The 24,778-nt window shown below is 37.7% G+C and overlaps 1 protein-coding gene across 1 annotated transcript in view; it reads right to left on the reverse strand.

Annotated features, from left to right (window-relative positions):
* TENM4 (teneurin transmembrane protein 4) overlaps positions 1-24,778 on the reverse strand; it is a 1,563,960-nt gene that overhangs the window by 1,057,411 nt on the left and 481,771 nt on the right. The window contains exon 4 of the mRNA XM_032099028.1: positions 16,842-16,896. The gene's annotated coding sequence lies outside the window, so the exon portion shown is untranslated. The remainder of the gene's footprint in view (positions 1-16,841; positions 16,897-24,778) is intronic.

The following is a 24,778-nucleotide window of genomic DNA, read 5'->3' on the forward strand; positions in this document are numbered from 1 at the left end:
TTTAAAATAGTAAGAGGGCCTCAATGCATAAGAATGTATAAAATCCTGATGCTTTAACTCACAAATTATGCCTACTTAGTAAGGTTGTAAGAGAAAGAATTCACTTTAGATGGAATGAAACTAGAAGGACTCTCAAGCAAGAGTTAACAAGATATTCTAGAACATTCAGGGTGAAATACCCCATAAGACAATTCATAACATTGGTGCTCAAATCTTTCATTTAATTTTTTAGTCAAGAAAAGCAGTTTAGTCCAAAAATAAAGTCCTAGAGGTTGCTAATAAAAAACTGGAGTAAATGGAAAATCAGATATATTTCTTATCATCATAAGAAATAAACCTTCCAGGAAAAAAAGAATGATTTATCAGCACTTTCTAAGAAGACAATGACAATACATTCAGGTAGTAGAGTGTGACAGTAACTTCAAGGGCCAACAGTTTAACGTAGTGAGAGTAGCTTCACACTGATATTTTAAAACCCAGTTTGCTTCACCTCTTGTTTTCCAATTAAACTGACATACGTTTGTGTCACATTTTCAGGCAATAACCCAACCATTAGCACACGTCACTCATATGAGTCTACTTGTTAAGCTAAATTCTAATTCTTTAAAAATTTAACCTCAATGGCAGCAGGCCTTGTAAATGAGTTGCTTGTCTGTGACTGAGGAGAACTGGGGGATTCATGCCTTCTTAGGATTATTTTGAACTTTCTTGCTGTTTTCTGAAATTTAAAATGTCTCAGGATTATGTGTTCTGGGATAATTAGCATTTTTAAGTGCAAGAAATATATTCTGAAAGCAGCTGCTACCACAAATTTAACATAAACATTTATTTTCTGTGCGTTGGACTCCTAGAGGGGGTAACCTCAACTAAAAGTGTAAGCTTCTAAAATGATGTTGGAGGAGACATCAGGCAGCCAAATCCCTAACTATGAATACTGGTTATGGAATAAGAATTCACTGTATTTCAAATGATATTTTATGTTATATAACTTCAAAAAGGTGGACAAGAACACACACACCAGCAACTTCCAATTATATACATTTAATGATATGTGTTAAATGAAGGGACTTCTGGCATGGAATGTAAAATCTTCATACCTACCAAAAATCCTCTTGGTTTGCTGGTAGAAGCAATACCAGGATGAAATAAAAATTAAAAAAATATTTCTCTAATTCATTAAATTTACATTACTTAATCCCTATGTCAAGGCATTAATTAGCCTTAATTACCCTGAGCAGCCTCACCCAGGATCTTTCCCTACACTCTCTGGACAGGGTCCCTGGTCCCTTTCTAAGATGTGCCATGGATATGCCTGTCTTCAGCCCTGCCCTGGCTGGGTCTTGGACCTGTATTTTAGGTAGCCTCTCTCCGGTAATGTGTTTGGTCCCATCTCCTGCCACTCCTGACAAATTCTTAGAAAGACCCTGGACTTAGATATGACTATATATATATATATATATATGTCATAGAATCACATGTCATTAATACGTAAAATGTATGTATAAACCCATGTCTGAGTGTATCTCTCTGTCACTTCCCTCCCTACGTTTACTGAGTGGCAAGAAAGTGAGAAAAAAAAGGGGAAAGAAAAAGAAAATTATAAGAAATATCTGAAATTAATCAGCTTTGTTGATATGGTTTTATGCAAGATACATTGAAAATCCATAATTCTCCTTTCCTAACATTTTTATAGCTTTTCAGATGGCAAGGGATATGGCTTCCTGTGTGCTAATTATATTCCATCCATTCCAAAGACTTTTGCAGTCCTCTAAGGTTTCTTCACTTCCTATGGAAGGAGAAAATTTTCCTGTGTTCAGGTAGGGAAAGGACACGAAAAATAATTTCCTTAATAGGAGAACAAAAAACAATGTGAAGACTTTTTTTTTTAATTCCTTGATGATTTTAAATCCATAAGAGCCATATATCTTCCCTCTCCCACCTTTGGTTGAGCCAAGGGTCTGTTGAGCCTGACAAACCATAAGAAATTACAATGTCAAAATTCTTTCCTTCTTAATATTATGTACAAATTTAGACCCTCTCATTCCCATAAAGCTGTCCAGTTTTAATTGTACACCTCTCTACATTAACAGTCTTGTAGGAGGAAATAAAATGCAAGAGTAGTGTGTTTATTTATGTGCTTCATCTGGGATTGCTATGTGACAAGTCCACTGAAGCAGTCTAGTTTGTGTATTAAGTCATAAGGCAAAATGTGCTGGATTTACTGTATTCTCATTCTCGTTGACCATCTCCTAATCTTACACTGTGTTATCTGTAATTTTTGAATTAGTTATTTTTTGAATAGTTTGAATTCCATGTAAATTCTCTGCAAAGCTATTCATGTGTGTCAACAAGCAATGGCTTGAGCCTTTTTCTCAGACTCTCTAGGCTTTGGATAAAGAATGAATGCAGCATTCATTTAAATCAGTGTATTGATTAAAAAAGGTTGTTTGGTTATTTTTACCTTCAGCTGTTTGCCTGCCACCAAAGAGCTTCAGTGGCCATTCTGCAGCTAGAAGACACTTTGGTTTTTGAGAAACAGTGGTTGTGTTGGTTTACCGGGCTAGTACTTCTCCTAACTGGGGTACAGTTGAAGCAGGGATATATGATTCATAATTGGGATACTTAGCTACATTTTTATATCATTTCTTTCTAGACTAGGTGTTGAATAGATACATATTTTTTAATAAGATGTTGTGGTTCTACAAATACATATACATTAACAGATCAGTCTGTTTTCAGGAGAAAAGCACACAGTATCTCCATAAAAAAGAAAGATAATGTTAAATAAGTTAGTTTTCCTTTCTAACATTTCATACAATCATAGAATGGTTTGAATTGGAAGGCACCTTAAATACTATATAGCGTCAACCCCCTGCCATGGGCAGGCACACCTTGCACTAGACCAGGTTGCTTAAAATTCCATCAAACTTGACTGAACACTTCCAGGGACAGGGCATCTACGAATTCCCTGAGCAACCTGTGCCAGTGCCTCACCATCCCCACAGTTTCTTCTAAACATCCACAATGATAGGAAATGTCCACAAGGCTCTCTGACTCGAGAGAAAGACAAGATGATTCAATAAGTTTAAATTCATCCTTCCACCATGTGGTCAGAGGGACAGATTAAAAGATAACCCCATTTTAAAGCTCTTCTACTTTCCAGCTGGAGCAGTTTCTGCAATTTTTTTTTTTTTGTGGTTTGTGGTTTTTTGGGTTATTTTTAATCCATACATATAATTAAAGGGATGAAAAAAGTTTTCTGTATGGTTTTCTGCTTTTTCTTTCCTCTTCATTAATTCACCTTACCTCTGGGGGCCATCAAAGAGTAGTTAGAACTTAGATGTAGTGAAAGACCTCTGGAAAGTTCTCATGTTTCCTAACAAACTGTACAAATATTTTCTTGTGTATCTGTTTCCTGCAATGACTCAATTTATTCTTTTATCAATTAATATCCCGTTTGCCTTTTGGTCAGCCAGACAAGAGGCTGAGATAAATGAACTCCTTAAACTGTATGTTAGGAAACACTCAACTATAATTTAGGATACCCAAACACATTCCATACCCCTGTCCTCTTCTTTTCCTTTCCATCTACACAGCACTTCTCAAAGCAAATGTGTTGGAGAAATCTTTTTTTCTCTGGCACTCACAACATCTCAAAGGTTCAGAAGGGCTGGAAACTACAATTGGCATTTGGCTTTCATGAACCTCTAGAAAGCCCTTTCTCTCACACATTAAATGCACAACAAACAGGACAATTTCAGGTCTTAGAGAAGTCTTTGTGTAGGTGACAAGTCCATTGCAACTGTGTCAGGAACCCAGCAGGTGTGCTCTCCCTAGATGTGCAATTTGAATTCTCTGTTGGTAAAAATCAGCAGTTTTTTCTGACTTCAGTGGAGCTATTCCTGATGACAGCTGTTGAGCTGTTGGCCACCAGTTTCCAACTGCTTGATTTTATGGCAGTTTCTGAATCAGAGAGGTATGTGGATAGTCCCAGACTGCAGAGGTTTCCCTTTAATTTCAGTAGATCTTTTAGTAAATCTAAAGAGTGTTTGGGAAAAGACAAGTATTCAGTACTGGATGTTGCTATTCTGCAGATTTCCATAGGAACACAATATAGTTATCTCCCTAGGTAGTCATTTGACAGAGTTATGAAGTAGTATACCCTAGAAATATCTTTTTCTGTCATATTTATAGCAATTATGTCAAATAGTGAATTTAAATAATTTGAGCTGATTACTGGAGATTTGTGAAAACACACAGTTTGACGTATTCACAAGTTTCAATTACTGTATGTGAAATGTAATTATGTGGAGTACAAAGCTCCAGGGGAAGCTGTGTTTTCTAAATACACCTTGTCTGTAATGCAGTGATCTTTACTCCTTCTTCCCCCCCAAAATTTGAAAATATCTTAAATTTTGTCAGCGGCTCATCATTTGTCAGATTCCACTTTTAAAATCTGCATAGAGTACAAAGAGAAAAAATCATCACAATCTCAGCAACCCATGTGATCTGTGATCATGTAAATGGAACAACTCTTTAATTTTGTTTTATATTTTTCTGGCCACTGTTCAAGACCCCCTGAGTACTGTTTTTAGTGAGAGAAAGATTAGAGTACAATGTCATTTGTTTCAAAACAAACCTTTGTAACAAGAAACTTGATAATGGTAATTAATCAGTTGATTTGTTTTGGAAATTTTAGGAGTCATTCTCTTAAAGTTATCATACCACTTTTAGTGGCCAACTGTTCCTCATGACAACAAAGACAAATGATCATCTGATCCTCAAGTCCTGTCCCCTGTGATTGTAGGAAGCATACAGCAAATGTACTGTCTTACACATACATCCTCCCAAATCCCACACAGCTCAGAGCTTCCAAAAGGATCCTGGTTATAATGTGCTCCAGGAAAGGAGCAGGAGGGCTCAGGGCTGTGGAAGGTGGCTGTGGCTGGAAGTCAGCATTTTGCCGTGCTGATCCCAGTGTTTACAACAGTTTTCTCTTTTGTCCTTGCAAGACATTTTGTGTTAGCCCCAGTGCCACAAACCCTGGCATCACTGGTTGTATTTCTGTGAGCTCTGCAGTTTCATCCACAGAACTTTCCATATGGAAATGCCGATTAAAATTTATATTATGCTTTTAAATACACAAAGTTTCAGAGCTGTTAAATTTGATCATCTCTAAAGCATCTGTGTATTTCATGTGCATCTCACAAAAACAGATTGACATTAAAATCCATTTTATTTGGGTTACTGTGATAACCCCAAATAACCCTAAATTCCTTCTGTTCATATTTACTCACATTCATGGCTTTGGAAACTCCTTTTGATGTCTTTATTTTCATTGCTAGGGAAGCTGTTTTCATATCTAGCATGAGATGCAGATCTGTTTATTTTATTTTTTGACAAATTGTGAACTAGACATGAAGGAAGACATTTGTGATTATTCTTTCTCCTTAAACAGCTACATGTCCTTTCTATTGTGTTATTTATCAAAATAATTCTAATCATTATCATTCAAATTTCAAATTTTCTTCTTCCTAAAAAGCTGAAAAATATGCTCTTGACAGGCTTGATAGTGGTTTGATGTGAACTTCTGCTTTAAAGGACCAGTAAAAGCCTTTTTTGCTATCTGGGTAAATATGACTTTCAATACCAAAACAGCACAATTTATTTCTGACTAACTGGAAATATGCAGGATAAGAAGTGAGGAAAAGCTTACTTTTTAAAATAAATTGTATAGCCCCTAGGCTATATACTCGATTACAATATTGCTTTGACACAAGACAGAACCTTCCTGTTGACCTTGACAACTAAACATTTTATTACTGTATCCTTAGCTGATAAACATTCCTAAAAAGCAGTCAGGGAAACATGTCATTTCCTAACATGAACACAGTGCCCCAGCATAATTCTGGAATAATGCTGATCTCATGTTCTGCTTGCATTGGTGTAATGTTTTGAAAATGATCATCAAAAAAAAATCAAAAATGAAGAAGTGAAACTTATTGTAATATCATTTAGTCTCCATATACTTTGAACATAATGAAAAATATGTCTAAAAATAATGTATTTCCTCTTAACCATTTTCTACATAATGACTTACATTATTGCCATTTCCTTTAACCTATTTATATGGATTTCTAGGAAGGAGTAGTCTACATAAATGAGAATATATTTCTTTTCCTGAAAATGTGAGCAAGTTTTACAAAGAAGTATAAGTGCATTTACTTTTTCAGAAATCTAGAATTATCTGTATGAATAGATGAGGAACCAGTGCCACTTTCACTTATACAGCATATTAGTCCCAATAATGCAATTAGTGCAAATAATGACCTATCTACATGATCTTCACATTCGTCTTCTCACATGGCAGTCTTTTTCCACTGATTTAAATTTCTGACCAATTAGTTAAAAGTTCAGCTATGAATATAAAAGATGGGTGTTTCTGGGTTTCTAAAAAAGCAAAGAAACCCAAACTAATTTGTGAGAATTAAATTTGTGATTAACATACTGGCCATGAGTGCATGTAAGGAGCAGACATAGTATGTGTTGTTGATACTGGTACTAGCCAACGAATAATTATCAAAAACAAACATGGATACATACAAAGAAATAAGCGGCACAGGAAAAACAAAGCAGGTTCTCTGCCATGGGGGTTTTTATGAGACTGGAATAGTTCTGGAAAAGAGCAAATCAGAATGTCAGCATATCAGGAAATGCTAGAGCATTGTTGCCTGGGAAGAGATGAGAGATGTCAGTAATTTCTGACATATATTGGATCCTTCTTGAAGTCCGCTGGACCAAAGACTACATGCTAACTTATTTTTCCCCCAAATATTCTTGGATCTATATTGCAGAAACGTTTTTATCATATTCTCCAAAGCAGCACAAGTACCAATTGTGTCCAAAAAACCCCAAAATTCTTTGCCTTGGGAAAACCTCAGGTTCCTGACTGAGTGGAGAGTGACAGCAGATCACTACACCATCAACCACAAATAATCCCAGGAGAAAGAAAGAATCGAGCATAATGTCACTAAGGCAGTGAAGAGCCTGGAGCACAGCAGCGAGCAAGCTGGGTTTATTCAGCTTGAAGAAAAGATGCTTAAGGAGGGATTTAACACTTGTCTGAGACTACCTAAAAGGGGCCATGGGGGTTTAGAGATAATGAGTCAGATTCTTTTTCGTGGGACACAACAAAAGGACAAGAGGCAACAGGCATCACTTGCAGCAAGGGAAATTCTGATTAGGTATCAGGAAAAACTGCACACATGCTCCCCCCCAAGGGTTGTTCAGCACTTGCCACAAGTTCCCAGAGCAGCCGAGGAACCTCCACCCTGGCAGGTGTCAGGACTCACCTGAGCAAGGCCCTGGGCTACCCGAGCTAGTTCTGGGGAGAGAGCTCTGCTGTGAGCAGGGGGTGGGACTAAGCAATCCAGAGGTCAAACAGTCATCAAAGGAAGAGCAGAGGGAAAGGCTATGTGTAGAGGATTTTTTGCCCTTGTACTTCCTAAGCCTCTATTAACAGCTACTTGTAGAGTTAACCATCAAATCCATAACAAATTTTGCATCCTTTGGCAAGGAATTCCATTGCCCAGCTACAGAAACACTCCCTCCTTTGACTTGCTTATAACCTTCTCCCTGCCTCTTTTTTATTAACACCTGGTTGCTGTAAAAAAAGGAAAATCAGTGGGTGATTCCTGTTTCTCTCCCTCTGCTCCAAGCTGCTCGTGGTAACAGACCTGAAACGTCCCTATCCATCCTCAGCTCTTTCCCAGGCTGAAGACTCCAGCCCTACTAAGGTGTTCTTTGTACACAGTCATTCTACATCTCTGATCACCTTTGCTGTCCCTCTCAGAGATATTTCCAATTCTGGCATCTTTTTTTGGAGATAAGAGTGAAGGTGGGCACAGAACTGCGGTGTTCAAGATGCTGGTGAGTCATGGACAGTGATGATTTCTGATCTTCACCGCAACCAAGCATTAAGCTAACAATCTCATGGATTTCTATGATCAAAGTCTCATTCCAAAGAGGTTATAATTAGTTCCCAGTCATTGTTTGATATGCAAATTAATTATTTTTTTTTGTATGAACATTGTTTTACATAAGCCTATATGAAATTTCATCTGCTGTTCTACTGCTCACTCAGTCACTGCCGTAAGGTCTTTCCGAAATTATTCACAAGTCAACTCCCACCATATTACCCTGAACAACTTTCTACCATCATCCCATTTTCTCATCTCACCAAGCTGTATTCCCATGTCACTTGGGAATATACTGAACAGTGTATATTTCAGATTACCCTGTGATCTGACCACTGATGACTTCCCTTCACTGTAAAAATGGGATGTTAATTCCCACCTTCCATTTACTATTTTTTGGTAATTCTTTATCCTTTTTTTTTTTTTTTTAATGCTATGACTTCAGCTTTATTTAAAGACTTTGATGAGAAAATCCTGTCAAATTCTTTAAATACCAGCAAATTGTATTGGCCAGACCTGCCTTATCCACAAACTTGCTAAGTCCCTCAAAACCCTCCAGTTTTACAGGACCAGACGTGCCTTTACAAAAGCAGATGCTGGCTCTTTCTTTAGTATCACATTCATTTGCTTTCTCCTTTATACTGTGTACCCTCTTGCTCAGATAACGACTTTATTGTTTCATGCTTCCCTCATGTTTGGGGGGAGCTAATTTGGAGCTCTTTTTGAGAATGAGAATTGCATTTGTTACTTACTTCAGACAGGTTTTGCTGTTGTCCTAGGTTACAATGTAACCAACAGTATGTATTCCCTTATCAGCTTCACAAGCTGTTAAAACAGGTAGGGCAGTTTGTTATCTCCTACCATTACTCTCCCGTGACAACCCCTCCAGGGGCCCTCTGTTTAAGGGTCAATCAAGGACACACCGCATGACTCATCAGCCCACTGTGAGATGCCCCGCCCAGGGGGAGGAGCCAAACATTCCCAGCTGTTCGGCGCTCCGCTGGAATTCAGTCATTAGTGCAGAGCAAAGGCTACCTGTGACTTGCCAAAGCCAGACGCTCTCCGTTATGCCCTGGGGCTCCAGGACAGTGCTGGACCACTGTAGTTGCCCAAATCCTTACCAGAGAGTAATCCAGCATGAATCCCATACCCTGACACTTGTGCCACGGCAGTCTCCAGAGCACAGTGCCCGTTTGGACTGTGAGGACTATATATCTGGCTCTTTGTTCCATAAAGGGCTAGAAAGACTGCAGCAAAAAAATTTGGACTGTGAGGACTGTGTATCCTGCTCTTTGTTCCATAAAGGGCTAGAAAGACTGCAGCAAGCCTGCAGCAAATAAAGGAATAACCAGGATTTAAAAGGCCGGGCAGCTGACCCGTCTCGCGGCAAAACCTGGATTGGGGGAGAACCCGGACTGGATTTTTCCCGGAGTACGGAATGGGGGAAAACCCGGACTGGATTTTTCCTGGAGTACGGAATGGGGGGCAATTCAGACTGTTTTTTCAGACAATTCAGAAAAGCTGCAGCTGCAGGGTGGCAGAGGAACTGCAGCAGACTGGGCATCACAAACCCTGCTTGCTCATTATCAAAGTGAGAAGAGCAACAGTAAGGATCTGAATTAGCACAGTGAGCTCCAATCCTCTGGCTATCCCACAGCTTCTATTCGAAAGTAGTTTTTTTTTCCCTTCTGTGCCAGATTCCTACTGCTGATATTTTTATTTTTCTCACCAACAACTCTTGTTTTCTTGCCCTAACTAGCTGTCCTAGGTTACAAAGTAAGATATAACCTAGTCCGTATTCTCTTATCAGCTTCACAAGCTGTTAAAACAGGTGGGGCAGTTTGTTATCTCCTACCAGGACTCACCCTTGACAACGCCCTCGGGCAATCAAGGACACACGGCATGACTCACCAGCCCATTGTGAGATGCCCCACCCAGGGGGGAGGAGCCAAGCATTCCCACGTGGATATAATCCGGGGTTTGGAACGGCTCCAGACAGTGAGGTGCAGAAGAAGAATTTTCATCACTGGACATCTAGCAGGGCTCTAATTACAAATCACTTTATCAAAACCCAATAGTTACAGACCTATACACTGTACATATCTAAATGAAAATCAACGCAGATCAGGTTAATTCAGGCTACCTGTTATTTTCCACTCTTGTGTTATAAAAGAAGCAGGTTTTTTTTTCAGGGCAGGAGTTCTGACTGCCCTGAAACATTGATTCATCTGCCTGTGGGGTTAAATAAAAATTTCTTACATATTCAGCCTGTGCCATCAGGATTCTCCTTTTCCTTTTGTACAAGCTCCTTCTCTCTATGGGTGTGAACACAGATCTTAATTCTAATAATTTGCCCTCCTCTCCCATCTTGAGATCCTTACTAGCAGCTAGATAGCCTGAATCCGCTGTAATTATTATTAGATCTTGTGGTAACTGGTGTGGAACAGCAGCATCAGGTGTAACACTATAGGAAGGTCATATCTTGGCTTTTAGTAAAAGATCTGATGAATTAATTTAGCAACAATATCAAGTACTAAGCCAACTGCATCTTTTAATTAACAACAAATGTGTGTTATAATTAATAAATTACCTTAGAGGCAAAAATCATTTAATGACTTGTAGGTTAGAGAACAGTATACACAGAAAGAGATGTAGGCCTGGAAAACATATGAAAGGTTTAATAAGAGGTAAAATTTTTCACATACATGGAATAAATTAATATTTAACCTCCCGAGAGATAAAAGCAATTCTGCCACAGGATAACTGAACTCTTTATGTATAATGAATTGATAAACCCTGTCTGCCTTATTGAATCCCAATTCATAGATGTGTACTACATTTCAAGAATAATGTTTGTTTTATTTTAGAGTCCTGCTCTGCTTGCATTCAAGCCAAAATCTACTGAAGCCTCTAATTTTGAATTTGCACCATGAACTTTACAGCGTGCCCACGAATAATCCTTTTAGGCCTAAAATAATTTAATCTAATTTAAGGCAGATGAGATGCCCATACTTGGAGCCAAGTTACAAACTACTTACAGAGAATGATTTCTTTAAATTATTTTTTATGGTAGAGACGTGACATTTCTAACTAATCCTAATAACAGATGTGAATCCCTCACATATATATTGTGATATCTGTGTTATACTAAACTACCTAGATACTTTCACTGCTTCTGCAAGACAGTTCAAAGGGAGATATTCAATTAATAGAGAATAATACAGTGTAATCACAGACTATCAAAGAAAGAAGGAAGTTAAACACTTGAAAGAAAAAAGGGATAATTTTTGGTTATTTATTCAAAGTAGCAATATTTAATATGATACATCAACTAGTGACAAAACAGGAGAACATTTCAAGTGAAGAATTGATGGGGGAACTACTTTACTTTTTCAAAATCTGTCTTTTTTAGTTCAAAGGCCAAATTTCTCTGTTAAGTCTAGAGTAGAAAAGATGAGGTTCTTCACAGCAGGGCAATTTGAGATGTTTACAGCAAGAGCCTAGGTCTCCTTGATCAACAAGGAATTTGTCTCCCCTAGGGCTTTTCTGTACCCACCTTTACTGGTCTCTGTAAGAAGCTAGGATGTCACATCAAAATTAGTGAAATCACCCTTTTTTAGGTATTGGAGCTCTAAAAGTAGAAACAAAACCAAAAACTCCAGTTTTAATCTAAACCAGCTCTCACAATTAAAGACTTGAGGGTGTTGCCCACACTGAGGGTGCAGCATAACAGGAACAGATGATGTTTCAACAATGCAGGAATTGGAGATGACTGTGAGATTCCTTTTAAATGGTCATCCCTATATGAAATAAAATGGGAATTTTACATACTGTAGGTGAATTAGAAACTCCATATTCACCCTGCACAAACTTTAGAACATCTAATGAAAATGTCTCCAAGTGAAGCCAAGCAGTTTTAAAGGTTGGGCAAGGATTTTTTCTTTTTATAAGGTGTCACCTTTGAATTTGAAAGTTTTGGGTCTGTCATCAAAATGTAATTATATTTGGTAATCAAAGTCCAATTTCAGTTCTGAAACGCAAATTAATGAACAGGGATAAAAACAGGTTTGAAGCCTTTCCATTATATTTTTGACAATTTCAGAATTGTGTTCAATATATTATTCTTAGGGCTAGGGTTTAAAGATCTGCTCCTACTGGTTCTGATTTTGGATGCTTGCTGGCATACACCATGGCAAATGACCTCTTCCTCTGTCTTTTGAGCTGAACTTGAACATGGGCAGCCTCACAAGTCAGCACCAGACCAAAGGCCTTTCCTCTTGTCCTGTGGCTAATCTTCTGCTTAGTCCCAGAGCCCAGAAAAGGATCTGATTTAATCTAAGTGAAAGCACCAATCACTAAAAGACAGTTAAGAACAATCCCTCTTATGCTACCTCAAAGCTGCAAGACATCCTCTTTCAGCACAAGAGAAAATGGCCTAAAGCTGCACAAAGGGAAGTTTAGATGGGGTATTAGGAAACATTTCTTTACAGAAAGAGTTGTCCAGCCCTGTAAGAGACTGCCCAGGGCAATGGTAGAATTACTGTCCCTGGAAGTGTTCAAAAAACATGTAGACATGTCACCTGAGGACATGGTTTAGTGGTGGACTTGGCAGTGATGTATTAACAGTTAGACTCAATGATCTTAAAGGTTTTTTGCAGCCTTAATGATTCCAGGATTCTGTCGTCTTTTGTTCAAAGTCTGTGCTAGTAGAGGGTCAGCATGTCTCAGCAGCCTCAGAGTAGAGGATCTTATCGTGATTTGGACTGTTCTATGAATAGTGCTCCTTCAACAAGGGTTGAATTAGAACCTAAACCCTGAGTATGGGCAAGTTAGCCCAACCATCATTCATGTATGAATTAGAACATCTTATAAACGATGGTAATTTATCCGAGCCATGATATAGATTTTCTGTCTGACATAGGTTTACTCTTTTGATGTGGAATAGTTTTTGATTTGAAATCTTTTCTAAAAATCGTATCTCATCCTATGCTTTAAAATAATTTCTAAATTTTTCAGCATAGAAATGAGCATTCACACTTAGGCACTGGGATAGCAATCAAATATGTTTCTGTTTAGGATGATCTCTGGCCTGAGATTTTTCACAAATTTTACATCTGGTTCCCAAATGAGCTCAGATAATAATCAGTGGCTTATGAGAAAGCATCAAGAAACATGTCTTTTCAATCTGCTTACAAGGTCAAAAAAATTCCAACAGGATATAATATACATACACAAGCTTGATGTATTGGAGTGTTGCATTTTTATACAATGCTAACAGTTTGATGAGACTATCAATTAAACATGACTGTATAGTTAAAATTTCCATCTCTAAATGCAGCTGCAGCTAACAGGACTGCTAATCAAAGCAGTGTTATAATTTAGCAGTGATGAGGAAAGCAGTAGCCATCAGAAGGGAATAACAGAAAGGAGGCAGCTGCTTTCATATCATTTTAGTGTCCATTTCTTTAATGAGCCTGAGGAGACAATTCCCTGCTGACTATTCATTAATTAATGGAATTTATGAGAGAAGAGCTATCAGCATGCAAACAAGTGGAGAACAGGTGATGACGGTCTGTTTGCAGGCAATGAGCATATTGAGGGAAGGAAGATTTTGAATAAAGCAAATTATCTGGAAGAGATATTTAACAAAAAGCTGAGGTACAAATTCCTCATCTGGGCAGCAATGACATGGCTTTCAGCTTAACAGGGACATATAATTAAACTCAAGTTATGAAAAATCCATAGTCAGATCTGGGAGAAAGAAGAAAGCTGCTGAGAGGACTCAGCAGCTGTCTCTTTCCCATTCTGACTTCCACCATTTTGCCATGACTTGATTGCATTAATAAACGGTTGGATAGATCCTACTGGAAAACTCTGTCTCCTTCCCTTTTGGTGTTTCAGTGTTATTCTAGTGTCTTGCCCTTTGGCTGGGAACTCTATGCTGCCTCTCAAGGGAAACCAGACTCTTTCCCAGCCTTGAAGATCCCAGGGCACAGACCAGATTGTGCTAAAATCAACCTGCAGAGATTAATAAAGAGAAGACAATACCACAGTGCTGGGCATCAGCACTGTCAGGCTGGACACTCTTTGCATACGGATGGCATCAAAGGGTAGCTGAGATTGCAGATTTGGTTGTAGCCTCATGGTATCTGTTCACAAAGGAATTCTTTGAGCCTTTTTGCACAGCTTGAATTCTTGTAATATTAAACACCCTCAAGCCTGGTTCCAATTAATTGTCTTTGATCAGAAAGTGTAAAGTACTTGTATTTAGACATATTTGTACTAAAGCAAACTCCTGATGATGCTGTTTCTGTCCATTTTCTACCAGGGGTATTTTGTGTAGGATGTGTGAAGAACATAGTGGAGCTCGGCTCTGCAAGTGCAAGCTCCTTAAAGACTTGATGTTAGCAACATATGTAAGAGCAGCCACAAGCCTGCTGTAAACCGGACAGGCTGAGGCAGCGGGTACTGGACACGTGAAATAGACTCTGACTGCAGAAGCTCCAAACAGTATCCCACCATGTTTTGGGGATTTACATTATAAAGGCCGTTGTGACAATCACACTCACACAGTACAACACTCATAGAAGTCTGTTCCACGCAATCTTGAATCTTCTGCATATGCAGTAGCCAAAAACAAGGATTTCATTTTTGACACTATATTTTACACACAAACTGTTCCACATATGTTCACTGAGTGGGTAGCTATAGCACATGCTTTTTCTACTAAGGTTTCTAAATGTCAGGGATGTTACAAGTTTTTCTCAATGGCTCTTCTGTCGGGTGGATGATGGAGAAGTAAACAAACAACAGAAAGAGTTGAGCAATTTTGTCCGAGGTCCTTCGTTTTGACTTAATGAAAAACATATCTGGAACGTATCATTAAAAAAAAAAAAACAAACCATGGCAGCTTATATGAGAAAATTTGGAGTACAGGAAGACCCCCTCCCTTTACACAATATTGCTTTATCAAACTTGTAACATCTTAGGGCTGAAGGGAGGAAGAGGGATTCCATTAGCATCATGGAGACTTGGGTAAATAGGGGTAAGGCTTAGATGATAAATAAAGTCCTTGATCCTGTAAGTATATTTAAAGTTAATTTTAAAAATTTTTCCAATAAATACTCTTAGTTTTACTTCATTGCTCAGATCTCTCTGCATGTTTTCTAAAATCTGCAGCTGCAGGAGTCCTATGAAAACCTAATTTTTTATTATAACATGGGTTAAAATAAACAAAACTAAAACAAACAGAAGTCCCACAAAAAACCCAACTGCCAAACCCAACCAAACCCAACCGAACCAAACCAAACCAAACCAAACCAAACCAAACCAGAAAGATGAAAATTAAAATGTATATTTTAAAGAATTGCTTAAATTTTTAAAACAGACTTGAATTTCTGTTTGATTTCTTTTGTATTTTAAGTGGTAATGTGCTCAATCCACCATCCTGACTTCTTGGGGTGACCCTTTCTGCAGGAAAGGAGCACAGATACACGTCATCTTTATGCCAGTATGAAATTCATTCATTGGCTCCAATCTAGTTCAAGACTTCAAAATAATTTCAGTAAAACATGAAATAACAAAAATTAATAAGAGTAATTAGCAAGTAAGGAAATTATAGTTGTCACTTTCTCAGTATTTTCATGCAGGTCTACATGATAGAGAGTGGAAGCCTGTCTTTTTTCACTGCGAAATATTTCACTGACTTCTAATAAATAATATGCAGCTTTCTTGGCCCAGCTATTTTATTCACAGGAATGACCTGTAAAATACCTTGAGGTTAAACCACATGCTGCTAATTACAAGCAGATTATTCAGATTTTAACTCGGACTTTTTGCACTTTGATGAGAAATGTTGAAAATGTTGACCATTTATCTCCTTTCATGGCTGGAAATGTGTGTCAAATGTCATCTTTAATCCAGCCAAAATCTAGTTAGTGAAAATATAACACATGGGAATACATATATCTTTTAAGTTTGATGATGTATTACAGCAATTATGTTAATCAGAAAAGAGAGGTGGGTTGTTGAAGACAGCATGGGCCAGGCTGCCCAAGCTTTACAAAGGTTTCCACATACCTGGGGTGGAAAAACTAGCAGAATTTTAAAGTGATAATTTACAAAAGAACCCGTGAAAAGTCCATATACAAGCCAAACAGATTCTGGCACTCCAATTATAACCTAAGTCATATCACATCTAATAGGTAAGAAGGGAGAGGTGTTGTTTTTAAGGAGAGAGAGAAAAAGAAATGAAATTATTGCTTTCCACTTATTTGTCTTTTTTTTTTTTTTTTTTTTTTTTTTTTTTTTTTTTTTTTGGCATTGAAGCAGCTCTTCCACACATGCATGGCCTGACTGTGATGAGCACCAACAAATCAACCCTGAGATTATCTCTGTTGGTTAGAGCATGGTACTAAAACCTCCAGGTTTGCTGGTTTGATTCCCAGAAGGGCCATTCACCTAAGTGCTGGATTTTATAATACTTGTGGGTCCCTTCCAACTCAAAATATTCTGTGATAAGGATCTAGTCATAGCAGTAGGAACAGAACAGCTATCAAAATACAAGCGAGTGATGGATATAGGAACTCCATCCTTCCTTCTGTCATATTCAGTGGGTGCACAGAATACAAACACCCCAAAGCTGATGCAGGTAATGGTGACCTAAACCTCCAAAACCAGCTCACCTGGTTGTGCCATATTAAAGCATACAATTAATAACTTCATCCACTCTTTTCATTTGACAATATTTTTCCTCTGACACAACCCACCTTTCATGAATTCTTAATTGATTTTATACTTAGCTGTGCATCAAAGTTGATGACAGTTACTTTTAAAATATATTTAGTCCATATCTTGTACTCCTACCTCAATAAAGCCAGATGGATGTCTGAAAAAATCCTCTGAAAATGCAGCCAACTTCCTAAGGGGAAAAAAAAGTATATGTATATATATATGAAAATAAACACTGTGATCAAAACTATGACTGTGGAATATATGAAGATAACCAGTCTGCTGAGAACTTCATATACCAGCAACAAATCAAGATACTCATCCTTCTCCCCAGCATTTGGTTAACCCCAGCTGCAGATGAACATTTAAATTTTAATTAAATAAATAAATATTTATTACATTATTTGTTGCTATTATTATTTTTTTGGTCCCAAGTCTGATCAGCATATGAAACTTGCCTGTATATTGAATCAGAAATGATAGAGAAAATTAATAATTATTGAAATACTTTTTGATCTTAACTTTTATGAGTAATAAAACAACTAATTTCAAAACAATAGCTGAACCTTCTCTCCAGATTGCTGGAAGATATTGTTTTAGTTCCACAGCATTTTTCATCATTCCCGAAGGTTATCATTGTTTGCTTTTCATATTTAACTGAGACCAAAGATTAATGAAACTAAAAATTACAGACTTTAATATAAGTTAAAAGTATTAAAAAAAATTATATCATCTTACTGTTCTTCATGCAATTTTAAGACTATCAGTAAAAAACAAAGGCAGATAGCAGATAATTCCAAGAATGATGAAAAGCTTGACTTGTAGGCATTACTATTCAAGTTTTAGTCATAATATAAGAGCAAGGGGAAATTGAATATATTTGAAGGAAAGAAAACGTAAAGCTTGTTAAGGAAAACTTATTTCTTCATAAGTTCTTATTGAGCTTCTAAATCTCATTGCTACAAGATACCTCTGCAGAGGCCCATGCAAGCACTTAGGGAAGAGGCCTCATGTCTGAATTCACAGAAAAGTAAAAATAAGTGTGCTTTAAGCCCTGCACCCTGAAAATTTTATTTCAGTTCTAATCAGAGAACTTCTCACTCAAACACCTTGGCCTTTGCATTTCTATGATGAAATGACCAAATGAAGTAATATAAGGATACATTTGGACATTTGTTTTCAACAACACAGGTAAGCATCACTGATTGTTCTGGGAGGGATGAAAGAACCTAAAAGCAAGAAGATGAATTATGTGGGTATGTCCTTAAAGACTGAGGGCATGAGTCTGTACATGCAGTCTGTATTTCAGCACAACTGTTCTTACCACCCCAGTTATTACAGAGTAAGCGCCCATTTTAAGACCCTTTTAAAATACATTTTTTCCTAGTAACTAACAGCTAATACTGAGGTCAGTCTTGAGCTTCTCATCAAATTTGCTGCCCAGAGATAGAACTCCTTGTTTCAGATCCAAGTTCCCACGTCACCTTTTGTGCCTCATTTTGCTTTAATTTTATGGCATAATTCAGAAATACTGTACCAGCACCTTCCTGCAGAGTCGAAGACCTCAGTGAAAAGATTTCATAGTCATAGAATCATAGAATATGCTGAATTGGAGGGGACCCATCAGCATTTTCAAGTCCAGCTCCTGGCCCTGCGCAGCACCATCTCCAAGAGCTGCACCATGTGCCTGGGAGCATTGTTCAACACTTCTTGAACTCTGCCGAGCTTGGTCTGCTGTGACCGCTTCCCTGGAAAGCCTGTTCCAGTGGCCAGCCCCCCTCTGGGGGAGAAACTTTTTCCTGATATCCAGCCTAAGCCTCCCCTGAATTAGTTTCATGCCATGCCCTCAAGCCCTGTCACGGGTCACAAGAGTGAAAAGATTGGTACCCACCCCTCTGCCTCCCCTTATGAGGATGTTGAAGACCCCAGTGAGGTCTCTCTCAGTCTTCTCTCTGGTGACATCCTATACCTTCCTACAAAAACCTGTAATGCCTGCTGCTCCCTTGAGGTTGTTTCGAAGTGTATTAAGGCATTGACCTCTGCCAGCTACACTGTGGAGAAACAACATTTACAGGGAGCATGAGTAAAGAGGATGTTAGAGCTACAGCTGGAACCCATAAAATATCTTGAGGAAGGAAGTTGTGGGGAAAGTATAGATACTAGTTTTCTGAAAACTGCAAAGTGGTGTGACATTCACCAGGAAAGTTTCTCCAGCATTACTAAATGCAAGAGGAGGCAAGACCAGGACTGAGGTATTTGAAGCAAAAGTGAATGTGAGTGAAGCTCTAAATTAATTTCTCTAGGGAGTAAAGATGGGATTGACCACGTTTTCTCTATTTTATCTAAACTGGTGGCAATTTTGTTTTCAATTTTCTGCATTTTTTTTCCATTTTCGTATTCTAAAAAGATAGGCTGTCAAACAAACAAGGGAAAAATACACTTTTCTATCATTCCTTTTTCAAATTCCTGTTATTAGAATTGTAAATCCTGGAGGTCCTTTCACTCAGAAGTAGGGATCAGCAGGTGGTTTATGTATCAAAACTGCAAAGCTTTTGTTTGATTTTCAACAAAAAAAAAGTAATTTTGTGTGGATCACAAAGTTAACCAGTAAGAGATGAAAAATAGCTCAATCAGTCCTCCAACACTGCAATTCAGCATTCCGTGGCTGAATAATCAGATCCTTCAAACTCTACACTAGAATTTGCTCTGTAATTTACACGAGATTGTAAACTCCAGGTCACTGTTTCCCCCCATTTCCTTAAGTTTATGTTAGCATGGCTATAATATTGTAACTATATAATAAAATAAAATCTTAAGTCCCATGGATCATGTGAATACAATTTATGAATCATATTTTTGGACAGCATACTTAGCCCAGTCTTCTTGTTGGTTTTATGAAACAGGCCAGTCCCATCCATAAAACTTGATATGTATAATTTCCAATTCCTCATACATGTTTATGCATGTTTCTATGTGTTTTAACAAATTTATATTCATATCTAGTATCCTCAGTATTTCTATTTACTGTAGCTTTAAATTCATGTGCATTTATTGATTTCAGTTCCATTTGCTCCCAGTTCATCTTGGCATTACTGGGAAGAGAGTCATGCACACCGTTCTTACAATGATTTTGTATGCTCTCAAATAGATGTGAAACTAAACATTGTCGTGACCAATTTGACATAATTTTTGCCAGATATTATATTGTTTCTTTATTTTCCATCTATTACAAATGTCCATGAGTTATTGGAGATGTTCGTTCTTGTGAAGAAAAATCCCCTCATAAATTCCACTGAATAACAAACTATTTTAAATGGCTGTATATTTGATTAGCTCATAAATATGCCTGGTTTCAGCCCTAGATTTACTATATTTTTAATTTTCCAACAGATTGGCCATAGTTTTAAGGCTTTCATCTGAAGCCGTTTGGTCTATTTAAAGGGCACAATGTACTTAACTAGTCAAAAGGCTCTTGATCCTATGAATGTACTTTGCTAGTAATGGGATAGTCATTTTCCAGGCCAGTAAAAAGCTATTACTCACTGGAACACAAACAGATTGTGAGAGGGAACGCTCATGCTGATGGCTGGCAGCCTGACAAAGGGAAGTGGGAAATATGGCCCTTTCCTGAATTAAGTTGCACCGACTCTATCTGTTCCAAACATTTGACTCCTTTCTTCTTGTGATGCTTATGACAATAATAGGATAACAGATTTATGTCATGAAGGCACTGACCTTTGTCAGAAAGAACATTTTGACAGGAAAAGATGTGATATGCTGCTCCGCTCTATAGTTTTGACAATGACTGACAGTATGGCCATATATCGACATGGCAAAGCTTATGCTTATGTTTTTATATTGTCATCCTTGGATTAACTCCTGGGTTTTTATCATCTTTGATCACATACAACTTTTTTAATGAAAAGCCTAGATAGAGACAATTAAGACTGCTGAGAAGCCTTGATTCACGTCACAAACACAGAAGTGATTTGTGTTCTAAGTAAAGATGGATTTTGCATGAAGAAGCAGCTAACCCTAGAGAACACTGATGCTTCTTCTGTTCCTTTACTCCATGGTAAGGATACTCTCACCTTAAGAAAGGCTAGTTTACACTGCCAGTTTTGATGAAAGTTTTATTTTGATAATGAACATTTGATTCTCATTTTTCTATGAAAGGGTTGGATTTGATGGAACGTGACTAAATTTTAAATTTGAAAAGAGTGGTGTTACTGCAGGGAATTTAAATATTTAGGATATGATCAATGCATGGATGAAATTATTTTTCTTTGTCTTCAGGACGGGTGGGCACAGGCACTTCATCACCATAGCAGCAAAGAAAAAAAGCCATATATCCAGGTAGTTAGACAAGGCAAAATGGAAAGAGGCACAGAAAAAGCCATTTTTCCAAAGAGGAGGTGCAAATATTCAGTTTGGAGTTTTTTAAATTATAAATTATGACTTCCCATGTACACTTCAGTTGCCAGACTGATCTGTTCATATTGCCTGTTTTTGCTATGTGAGCACTGACCCTGTATTTGGTGGGGATTGCAGCACAGCAATGTTGTGTGGCACACAGTCTTCAAATCTCCTGTATTTTTTTAGTGCAGCATGAAGAATATCTTCCATACTGTGCAGTGCAAACAAAATTGACAGTCTCTGCACTTGATGATCTTATCTTGTAAACTCTTAACACGTGAGTAATTTTTATTCACTTGCAGTTTATTTCTGTTCACAGTGAAATCACTGGTGAAATTCCCCAACACATCCAGGAGAGCAGGATCAAGACCAGGAATATTAGCATTGACTTTTGTGGGAGCTCTCAGAGAGCAAATCAAACTGGAAGATAATCAAAGCAACAAAAACTTGTTTTCTGTCTTTCACCTTCCAAGATTTGGATATAAAATTGCCTAGATGTAGCATCACTTTTCATTCAGCTCCTTGAGTGACATATAATGAGGTTTCATTGTTCACTATGACACTTTGACAAATGTTGTGTTACTATTGCTCCTAAGAGTGACTATACAAAACATCCCCACTCCAGAAGCATAGCGCAAGTAAAGTGAGAATCCAAATGAATTATGCATGAAACGTGAGAAAGGAGGCCAATGTTAACTAATCTCAAAATGGGTCAAACTCATGACAATTTAGTTAGTGACAAATGAAGTCATTTTTCTACAATATTAACCAACTGTGTCCCTCTTGATTTGTGTCCCTACTGATTTGCAGAGCACAAGAGGTCATTTTCCAGGCAGATGGGGGATTTCCCTTGCAGAAGGGAATTCAGCTTCTATATGCCAGACATAATGAGAACCAATAAATTAGGCAAAACTGCTGTTTACCTAAGATGAAATATTGATGGCCAGGCCCACGAGAATGCTAATGTCTACATTCATCATTTTTTTTAAAGTCTTGAAATTTGGAGCACAGTAGCAGAAGTTGTGATAGATCTATATATCACAGATACAATAACATTAAAAAAAGGTACCAACCACAGAATGCAAATATAATGCAACTGAAAAATTTCAGTTTCTTCCCCACGAATTTTACTATTATCAGTTAAATGAAATGGGATGTAAAGCAGTATCAAGCACAAATGGTAGGCTTGAAGTATTGATAGCAGGTTAGAAGATCTTTCACTTTTATATTACCAGTGACTAGAAGTTGATATGCAAGATATGTGGCATGATCTGGTGGTCTTTATCCCATTCCCAGATTGTGATGCCATATGTCTCCTTCATATGGCAGAGTAATCTAGGCACAAGCATTGGAACAAACCTTTCAAGACAGGAAGGTACCATATGACTGAAAAAAACAAGTTTAATAGCTTAAGTTAGCAGAACAAAAGTGATCCATGAAACTAAATGCCTTTAACTCCAAATTTTGAAGATGGTATTCTGAAGGAGAGAATATTTAAAAGGACAAAAACAAGTGGAAAATAAGTTAAAATACAGTACTCATTTACCACCAGAACATTACATGCCAATAATCTGGTAATTCAGACAGTTGGAATGGCCTGCAAGAAGCTGTAAGCCCAAACCCATCCTGTTAACACATGCATGGAAATCATAGAAAAGGTTTTTCTGAAGGTTTAGGCACAACTGCAGAACTATGCAGTTACTGGCAGGACAGCTTGCGAAAACAGAGTGCAGTGATTGTTGAATACAAAGATGGATGCACGTACATGACACCTATGAATGGACAGCATTTGCATGGATAATACATATGGAGCTCTGCAAAGGAACTGGCCATAATGTTTGTTGAGACCCTATGAGTCAGGATCAGAAGTGAGGTCCTAGGAGAATGACCTAGGAGAAGTTGTGTCAGGCCTCTGCTGGTCAGTCTGATCAAAAAGAGACAGTTATTGAAGCCTCCTTAAAATCTTCTGATCACTAGTCTTGGTTCTCATGAAAGACATTAGCCATAAATGCTAGAAGGGTCACACAACAATCCCAGAAATTTCCATTTTGCTTTAATACAGCTGCTTGGATGAATTGAGAAGAGCCCTGACAAGAAGGGCTTGATGATACTGGTCAACAAAAACTTACTTTAGGTGAGGAAAGCAGAGATTCCCCCCAGCCCAGCCACCACAAGAATATATCCACAGAGCAGTGTCTAGTTTAGAGCACCCTTGTATGAGAGTGACATACTGAGGAAAGTCCAGCAGAAACTACCGAGAAGATCAGTGATTGGAGCACATGACATACAAGGAGGGATTGAGAGAGCTGAAAGCATTCAGCTGGGTTAAAAAAATAGCTGTCTTCAGTGACAAAGGAAATAGTGATAGAGCGGATAGACAGGCTCACCTGTGGAGCCCACAGTAGAAATACAAGTGGCAAAAAGGGAAATTCAGTTTAGTACTACTATAATAGCTTTTGTGATGACAGTAACTTAGCCATGGATCAGATTGCTCAGAGAGGCTATGGAATCACCATCATTGTTGAGGGTCTCAGTGCACCCCTGAGAAACCTGGCCTGAATTTGAAGCTGGTCCTGCAGAAAGTTGGGCTAGGTAGTCTCGGAGAGTCTTTCCAACCTTAATAACTCCATGATTCTTTGACTTTAATTATATACCAAAGAATGGAACAGTGGAAAGTGAGGCATAACATCCTGATAGTAGGAGGCAGCAGTGAGCACAATTTTCTTAGAAGTTTTCTATGGAAATGTTGGTAGGACAGTACTTGGAAGATGAATACAGTGATTTAATTTTTTCCAACATGTAAAAAGGCTGTTTAAAGTAGAACCTCATTCTGAAACAACATTCTGAAACCTTCAGCCACTACTAAAATGGAAAAAATAATCATGTTTATGCAATTAAAAAGAAAAAAGGAAAAAAAAGTTGAGAGGACAATTTGCAAGTAAGATTGTAAGTAGTTTGAAGGGATACAAACTATATTGATCTAAACCTTTGGCTCCTGATATAGCTCCTTTGCGCTGATCTGTTATCTTAATGCTGAGCTAGTAAAACTCCTGGGAATTCTCCTTGTGTAAGGAAAATCCTAGCTGGCAGAGAGCAAGCATGGCTGGCTTTGCTCCAGGGTACTGAAGAGAAGATCATTTCCAGGGCAGGGGTGGGATGCTAAAATAGCTCATTATAATGGATACTCGTTTTGACAGTAATGAAGAGGACAATCACCTCTCCATATAGGTACCTAAATATGTTGAGCAGAGAGACTATTGAAAACAGATGTGCATTTCATAGGGTTTGTGGCAAAATTTAACTTTAAAAAAAACAAAACAAAACAAAAAAAGAGCTCATAATAAACACTGCATTTTTGAGGCATTTAAATTTTATCAAAATAAATTAATACTATAAAATAATGCTAGAGAAAAAAGATTCAGTATTACTTATAGGAATCATTTGGTCTGTGAGATTTACATTGTTTTCCATTGCAATAATTGAAATGTGATGGTGAATTCTGATTTTTCTTATAAATATATAAATCCAAAGAGGTATAATTATTTGAGTTTTTGTTTTGAGCATTTACATGGTTTCCTGAGTGCAGAATTTATTCATATATTTCCAGCCTTCAACCATTTTTTGAAGGTCAAGGGATGACTGACTATAGCACAGAA

The sequence above is a fragment of the Corvus moneduloides genome, chromosome 2 (genome assembly GCF_009650955.1).
Source record: "Corvus moneduloides isolate bCorMon1 chromosome 2, bCorMon1.pri, whole genome shotgun sequence".
Classification (NCBI taxonomy): Eukaryota; Metazoa; Chordata; class Aves; order Passeriformes; family Corvidae; genus Corvus; species Corvus moneduloides.